This window comes from Armigeres subalbatus, chromosome 3 (assembly GCF_024139115.2).
Source record: "Armigeres subalbatus isolate Guangzhou_Male chromosome 3, GZ_Asu_2, whole genome shotgun sequence".
In the NCBI taxonomy this organism is placed as follows: domain Eukaryota; kingdom Metazoa; phylum Arthropoda; class Insecta; order Diptera; family Culicidae; genus Armigeres; species Armigeres subalbatus.
In genome coordinates, this window is record NC_085141.1 from 150,494,666 (window position 1) to 150,503,560 (window position 8,895).

At 39.2% G+C, this 8,895-nt stretch overlaps 1 long non-coding RNA gene across 1 annotated transcript; it reads left to right on the forward strand.

The window, feature by feature from the left end:
- The first annotated feature begins 419 nt into the window (after positions 1–419).
- On the forward strand, positions 420–717 carry LOC134221627 (uncharacterized). The gene is made up of 3 exons (XR_009982370.1): positions 420–461; positions 530–602; positions 667–717. It is a non-coding gene; the product is annotated as an uncharacterized LOC134221627 (long non-coding RNA).
- Positions 718–8,895: the final 8,178 nt, after the last annotated feature.

Sequence of the window (8,895 nt, forward strand, 5' to 3'; positions counted from 1 at the left end):
ATATTCTCATTTGTAACCAACGGTTACAATTATTTAATTTGTTGGCTCCGCCACAAACGTATATGAATAATATTTTTCTTTCCGTGTTCCAATGTAGCACAGATTTAGTGATCGTTTCCACGGAACTCACTCACTAATGACAAGTGAGACACTCACGTCTCTTTTTCATTCCGGTTCGTCTTAGGCAAGATTTATTGACAGCGGTTTGAGCTACCCGAAACAAATGCCTATCCCACCAAAAATAGAAAAAAATGAAATACAGAGGACACTAGCGTGCATCAAGAACTTAAATTAAGGTAGAGGTTTGATGAAATGTCAAAATCAGGGTTATCCGACGTTTGCCCTCCATCTTTCCACATAAAAAAAATATAAATACTTGGCACATTTCTGAGGAATTTCTTTTCTGCTACAGAGCCATAGGAAGACGTAGTGCGCGCCGTGTGTAAAAGTTAGATTTTGAGGTTAGAAGTGAAAAGTTCCTAATCTATTTCTTAGTGACTAATTGTTTGTGTTTTTTGGTTAAAACTAGGTTAAAAGCTATAATAGCATAGTACGGATATAAAGTACGGAAAAAAGGTGGTTAAAAAGAAAATATTAGTACGGTTAGTGCTTAAATCTAAATCTTAAACCCAAGTATACACTAAAAATGTGCTTTTCTAAATCTAGAACAAGAAAAGAATTGTGCGATAAACGCTGTTGAAATCAATTCTAAGAAGCTATTTTGTATAAAAAAACCTCCAGAAAAAGGTAAATAGATAGTTAAAATGTGCGAAAATTGTGAAAATGAAATGGACGACATGATAGGGTAACTAACTAGTGTGGCAGGTCCACCAGTGGGCCTTTTTTTTTCTTCGGTTTCTTGGGGAACTCACCATTCCCTCCACAGAAACAAGAAGCGCACTGAGTCATCCGCCAGACATACGGCCTGACAGAAAATACCGCCAAAGCACCCAAGGGAACAGCGACGAGCCAGTCGACGCCATTTTGCACCGCTCGCCTACCCCATAGTGAACAGGGTTCGCTACTATCCTCGTGGTGTATATTTCCATCGACGCCATCGCTAATCGGCCATCTTGGAACGCCGAAAGCAACGTCGAAACCGGTAGAGTAGTCCCGATCCACCGAGAGTGATCCGCCCACCTGCCAAAGAATCTAGCCATAAAGATTACCGCCATCGACCAAGAATTCCGGCCAATTCGCCACCGCCATAGGGCGAAAACCAGCCGAATTCCGAGCCACCATCTGTCAAAGCTCCCAGCCAACATTGACATCACCACCTACCAACGAATCCCACCGCCACCACCAGCCAGCACCACAACCACCGGTCGACCGTGGTTACCATCGCCTGCCCACCACCGCCGAGATTAGGGCACCATGCCCCTCCGCAAGTATACCCTATCATCTAAGTTCGTCCTTAGGGCCCTTTATTAGTGATCTTAGGAGGTCTGAATAAATTCTAGAATATGAAAATTTAAAAGCTGGTTGGCATAATTAACCATAACGCATCCTTGAGTCACAAAGAAGTTTTCCTTAATTTCGTATCTTCGGGCTATTAAGAAAGCCATCAGGCCTCGTCCACCTTTAGTTGTTTCTAGAATTAGATTCTTCAGAAAGCTTTTGAGTCACCCTAGTGGAAAGGCCTTTATATTTGAGTTCTTCCTCGCGTGTCCAACCCTGAGGTACGCATTCTGTTTCACCAACGTTCCCGTTACTCAGTGAGTTCCTAGACTCTGGTTGGGGAAGGGACGTATCTAATTGGAAAGCACGACCCTGAATGGAAAATCTTATTGACATACATTTCATTGAGATCCTAGAACAGTAGAGTTTCAATTGGCGCCCAGCAAAAAGAGGATTTTAATAATCCATTAGCACTTTCCAACCTTTCCATACTGTAGAGATCAGTGCAGTAATATAAAAAATTGATTAGAATAATAATATAGAAACTTGGATTATTCCCAGTTATTAGTTGATTAAAATGAAAATATTAATGAAAATGCGTGACATGCGCGAAAAGAAAAGTTAATAATGCTGTCTAAATTATTATGTTCGAGAATTTATTAGAGTGTTACTCCAAAAGAGAGGGCCCAGATAAACAAGTATTTGAGTGGAGCGAGAGATTCGCTTCACATCATAGAGGAAGAGAAAGGCAGCTCAGTTTTGTGACAATAGTTATGGAGAACGGGTGTAAAAGAAAAGTGTGAAAAAAAAAGAAAATGATTTGAAAAAAAATATAAGCATATATGGATAATTTGTGTTTTGGTGAATTTATTTGCAATTGAAGAAAACCCGACAATGGCAAAGTCGGTAAAGTGAATCTGCGCTCCCTATTTGTGTATTATTTTTTAGTGAATTAGTGATTGTGTCTGGCGGCCATATTTTGAATTGAAAAAATCGGCTGACGGATTGGAGCGGCAAATGTGGTTTTCTTGTTGCCGCATTTTTCAAGTAAGTTTCTTTGTTTCTTTGTTGTAGCCGGTTTGTGCTTGAGCTGGTGACGCGGGGCTTTAAGATGTGCCTACAGGGTTGTTGAATATTACAACATAATATGACAACAGCACAGGGCTGTTGAAGAATGTTATTGTTATGAATACAAATTTTTGAAGTCGACATCTAAAAAAAAAAAAAAAAGTTTGTGAAGTCGAAAATGTTGTGTTGGAGATAAGTATGATTTGAAATTCAACCACTTGGCGGCGCTTGTTTGTATAGAAACACAATTTGAGTAAGATATCTCGCAATTTATGAGATTTTGGAAGTTGACATCTGCAACAAAGTTGTTCAGTAAGTCGGAAGGGATGTTTTGGAGATTGGTATGGTTTGGAATTCAGCCACTTGGCGGCGCTAGTTTGTATGGAAACACTATTTCGGTACGATATCTCGCAATTTATGAGAATTTGGAAGTTGACATCTGCAACAAAGTTGTTCAGTAAGTTGGAAGGATTGTTTTGGAGATTAGTATGATTTGGAGTTCAGCCACTTGGCGGCGCTAGTTTGTATGAAAACACCATTTCGGTACGATATCTCGCAATTTATGAGATTTTGGAAGTTGACATATGCAACAAAGTTGTTCAGTAAGTCGAAAGGATTGTTTTGGAGATTAGTATGATTTGGAATTCAGCCACTTGGCGGCACTAGTTTGTAGGGAAACACCATTTGGGTAAGATATCTCGCAATTTATGAGATTTTGGAAGTTGACATCTTCAACAAAGTTGTTGAGTAGGTCAAAAACATTGTTTTGGAGATTGTTATGGTTTGGAATTCAGCCACTTGGCGGCGCTAGTTTGTATGGAAACACCATTTCGGTACGATATTCGAAATTTATGAGATTTTGGAAGTTGACATCTGCAACAAAGTTGTTGAGTAAGTCGAAAGGAATGTTTTGGAGATTAGTATGATTTGGAATTCAGCCACTTGGCGGCACTAGTTTGTATGGAAACACCATTTGGGTAAGCTATCTACCAATTTTTGAGATTTTTGGAAGTTGACATATACAACAAAGTTGTTGAGTAAGTCGAAAATATTGTTTTGGAGATTGATATGGTTTGGAATTCAGCCACTTGGCGGCGCTAGTTTGTATGGAAACACTATTTCGGTACGATATCTCGCAATTTATGAGATTTTGGAAGTTGACATCTGCAACAAAGTTGTTCAGTAAGTCGAAAGGATTGTTTTGGAGATTAGTATGATTTGGAGTTCAGCCACTTGGCGGCATTAGTTTGTATGGAAACACCATTTGGGTAAGATATCTCGCAATTTTTGAGATTTTTTGGAAGTTGACATATAGAACAAAGCTGTTGTTGAGTAGGCCAAAAAGATTGTTTTTGAGATTGTTATGGTTTGGAATTCAGCCACTTGGTGGCGCTAGTTTGTATGAAAACACCATTTGGGTAAGATATCTCACAATTTATGAGATTTTGGAAGTTGACATTAAAACAAAGTTGTTGAGTAGGTCAAATTGTTTTGGAGATTGGTATAGTTTGGAATTCAGCCACTTGGCGGGGCTAGTTTGTATAGAAACACCATTTGGGTAGGATATCACGCAATTGATGAGTTTATGGAAGTTTTCATTTACATAAAAGCTGTTTGGATGGTCGGAAACGTTGTATCGGATATAAGTAGGGTTTGGCAACAGTCTTCCGTATTCAAGTAGATGTTTGATCCGGTTGGATCAGTTGATAGAAAATCCAATCCTCGATCGGGTTGGTGCATCACAGATGGCTTGTGAACGTTTGATCCGGTTGGATCAGTTGAAAGAAAGACCAATCCTCGATCAGGTTGGTGCGTCACTGATGCCTTTTGCATTCAAGTGGACGTTTGATCCGGTTGGATCAGTTGAGAGAAAATCCTATCCTCGATCGGGTTGGTGCGTCACTGATGCCTTTTGCATTCAAGTGAACGTTTGATCCGGTTGGATCAGTTGAGAGAAAATCCAATCCTCGATCGGGTTGGTGCGTCACAGATGGCTTGTGAACGTTTGATCCGGTTGGATCAGTTGAGAGAAAATCCAATCCTCGATCGGGTTGGTGCGTCACTGATGCCTTTTGCATTCAAGTGGACGTTTGATCCGGTTGGATCAGTTGAGAAAAAAACCAATCCTCGATCGGGTTGGTGCGTCACTGATGCCTTTTGCATTCAAGTGGACGTTTGATCCGGTTGGATCAGTTGAGAGAAAATCCAATCCTCGATCGGGTTGGTGCATCACAGATGGCTTGTGAACGTTTGATCCGGTTGGATCAGTTGAAAGAAAGACCAATCCTCGATCAGGTTGGTGCGTCACTGATGCCTTTTGTATTCAAGTGGACGTTTGATCCGGTTGGATCAGTTGAGAGAAAATCCTATCCTCGATCGGGTTGGTGCGTCACTGATGCCTTTTGCATTCAAGTGGACGTTTGATCCGGTTGGATCAGTTGAGAGAAAATCCAATCCTGGATCGGGTTGGTGCGTCACAGATGGCTTGTGAACGTTTGATCCGGTTGGATCAGTTGAGAGAAAATCCAATCCTCGATCGGGTTGGTGCGTCACTGATGCCTTTTGCATTCAAGTGGACGTTTGATCCGGTTGGATCAGTTGAGAGAAAATCCAATCCTGGATCGGGTTGGTGCGTCACAGATGGCTTGTGAACGTTTGATCCGGTTGGATCAGTTGAAAGAAAGACCAATCCTCGATCGGGTTGGTGCGTCCCTGATGCCTTTTGCATTCAAGTTGACGTTTGATCCGGTTGGATCAGTTGAGAGAAAATCCAATCCTGGATCGGGTTGGTGCGTCACAGATGGCTTGTGAACGTTTGATCCGGTTGGATCAGTTGAGAGAAAATCCAATCCTCGATCGGGTTGGTGCGTCGCTGATGCGTTTTGCATTCAAGTGGACGTTTGATCCGGTTGGATCAGTTGATAGAAAATGCAATTCTTGAGTGGGTTAGTAATATGCGTAAAGAATAGGAACATATAGACTATAAGATGTAGAAAAGATTTTGATATTTTTCTGATATTTATGCAGGATTGATGTTCTGAGGCATGATAAGCTCTATCCATGATTGCATGACCAAGATCAGTGAGTGATATGCGTACAGAGTTAGAAGATATAGACAATGGGATGTGGAAAAGATTTTTGATATTTTTCTGATTTTGTTGCAGGATTGATGTTCTGGGGGCCTGGTAAGCTCTATCCATGATTGCATGACCAAGATCAGTGAGTGATATGCGTACAGAGTTAGAAGATATAGACAATGAGATGTGGAAAAGATTTTTGATATTTTGCTGATTTTGATGCAGGATTGATGTTCTGGGGCCTGGTAAGCTCTATCCATGATTGCATGACCAAGATCAGTGAGTGATATGCGTACAGAGTTAGAAGATATAGACAATGAGATGTGGAAAAGATTTTTGATATTTTTCTGATTTTGATGCAGGATTGATGTTCTGGTGCCTGGTAAGCTCTATCAATGATTGCATGACCAAGATCAGTGAGTGTTAGAGTTAGAAAATATAGACAATGAGATGTGGAAAAGATTTTTGATATTTTTCTGATTTTGATGCAGGGTTGATGTTCTGGGGCCTGGTAAGCTCTATCAATGATTGCATGACCAAGATCAGTGAGTGATATGCGTACAGAGTTAGAAGATATAGACAATGAGATGTGGAAAAGATTTTTGATATTTTTCTGATTTTTATGCAGGATTGATGTTCTGGGGCCTGGTAAGCTCTATCAATGATTGCATGACCAAGATCAGTGAGTGTTAGAGTTAGAAAATATAGACAATGAGATGTGGAAAAGATTTTTGATATTTTTCTGATTTTGATGCAGAATTGATGTTCTGGGGCCTGGTAAGCTCTATTCATGATTGCATAACCAAGATCAGTGAGAGATATGCGTACAGAGTTAGAAGATATAGACAATGAGATGTGGAAAAGATTTTTGATATTTTTCTGATTTTTATGCAGGATTGATGTTCTGGGGCCTGGTAAGCTCTATCAATGATTGCATGACCAAGATCAGTGAGTGTTAGAGTTAGAAAATATAGACAATGAGATGTGGAAAAGATTTTTGATATTTTTCTGATTTTGATGCAGAATTGATGTTCTGGGGCCTGGTAAGCTCTATTCATGATTGCATAACCAAGATCAGTGAGTGATATGCGTACAGAGTTAGAAGATATAGACAATGAGATGTGGAAAAGATTTTTGATATTTTTCTGATTTTGATGCAGGATTGTTATTATGGGGCCTGGTAAGCTCTATCCATGATTGCATGACCAAGATCAGTGAGTGATATGCGTACAGAGTTAGAAGATATAGACAATGAGATGTGGAAAAGATTTTTGATTTTTTTCTGATTTTTATGCAGGATTCATGTTCTGGGGCCTGGTAAGCTCTATCAATGATTGCATGACCAAGATCAGTGAGTGTTAGAGTTAGAAAATATAGACAATGAGATGTGGAAAAGATTTTTGATATTTTTCTGATTTTGATGCAGGGTTGATGTTCTGGGGCCTGGTAAGCTCTATCAATGATTGCATGACCAAGATCAGTGAGTGATATGCGTACAGAGTTAGAAGATATAGACAATGAGATGTGGAAAAGATTTTTGATATTTTTTCTGATTTTGATTCAGGATTGATGTTCTGGGGCCTGGTAAGCTCTATCCATGATTGCATGACCAAGATCAGTGAGTGTTAGAGTTAGAAAATATAGACAATGAGATGTGGAAAAGATTTTTGATATTTTTCTGATTTTGATGCAGAATTGATGTTCTGGGGCCTGGTAAGCTCTATTCATGATTGCATAACCAAGATCAGTGAGTGATATGCGTACAGAGTTAGAAGATATAGACAATGAGATGTGGAAAAGATTTTTGATATTTTGCTGATTTTGATGCAGGATTGATGTTCTGGGGCCTGGTAAGCTCTATCCATGATTGCATGACCAAGATCAGTGAGTGATATGCGTACAGAGTTAGAAGATATAGACAATGAGATGTGGCAAAGATTTTTGATATTTTTCTGATTTTGATGCAGGATTGATGTTCTGAGGCCTGGTAAGCTCTATCCATGATTGCATGACCAAGATCAGTGAGTGATATGCGTACAGAGTTAGAAGATATAGACAATGAGATGTGGAAAAGATTTTTGATTTTTTTCTGATTTTTATGCAGGATTCATGTTCTGGGGCCTGGTAAGCTCTATCAATGATTGCATGACCAAGATCAGTGAGTGTTAGAGTTAGAAAATATAGACAATGAGATGTGGAAAAGATTTTTGATATTTTTCTGATTTTGATGCAGGGTTGATGTTCTGGGGCCTGGTAAGCTCTATCAATGATTGCATGACCAAGATCAGTGAGTGATATGCGTACAGAGTTAGAAGATATAGACAATGAGATGTGGAAAAGATTTTTGATATTTTTCTGATTTTTATGCAGGATTGATGTTCTGGGGCCTGGTAAGCTCTATCAATGATTGCATGACCAAGATCAGTGAGTGTTAGAGTTAGAAAATATAGACAATGAGATGTGGAAAAGATTTTTGATATTTTTCTGATTTTGATGCAGAATTGATGTTCTGGGGCCTGGTAAGCTCTATTCATGATTGCATAACCAAGATCAGTGAGTGATATGCGTACAGAGTTAGAAGATATAGACAATGAGATGTGGAAAAGATTTTTGATATTTTTCTGATTTTGATGCAGGATTGTTATTATGGGGCCTGGTAAGCTCTATCCATGATTGCATGACCAAGATCAGTGAGTGATATGCGTACAGAGTTAGAAGATATAGACAATGAGATGTGGAAAAGATTTTTGATTTTTTTCTGATTTTTATGCAGGATTCATGTTCTGGGGCCTGGTAAGCTCTATCAATGATTGCATGACCAAGATCAGTGAGTGTTAGAGTTAGAAAATATAGACAATGAGATGTGGAAAAGATTTTTGATATTTTTCTGATTTTGATGCAGGGTTGATGTTCTGGGGCCTGGTAAGCTCTATTCATGATTGCATAACCAAGATCAGTGAGTGATATGCGTACAGAGTTAGAAGATATAGACAATGAGATGTGGAAAAGATTTTTGATATTTTTCTGATTTTGATGCAGGATTGTTATTATGGGGCCTGGTAAGCTCTATCCATGATTGCATGACCAAGATCAGTGAGTGATATGCGTACAGAGTTAGAAGATATAGACAATGAGATGTGGAAAAGATTTTTGATATTTTTCTGATTTTGATGCAGGATTGATGTTCTGGTGCCTGGTAAGCTCTATTCATGATTGCATAACCAAGATCAGTGAGTGATATGCGTACAGAGTTAGAAGATATAGACAATGAGATGTGGAAAAGATTTTTGATTTTTTTCTGATTTTTATGCAGGATTCATGTTCTGGGGCCTGGTAAGCTCTATCAATGATT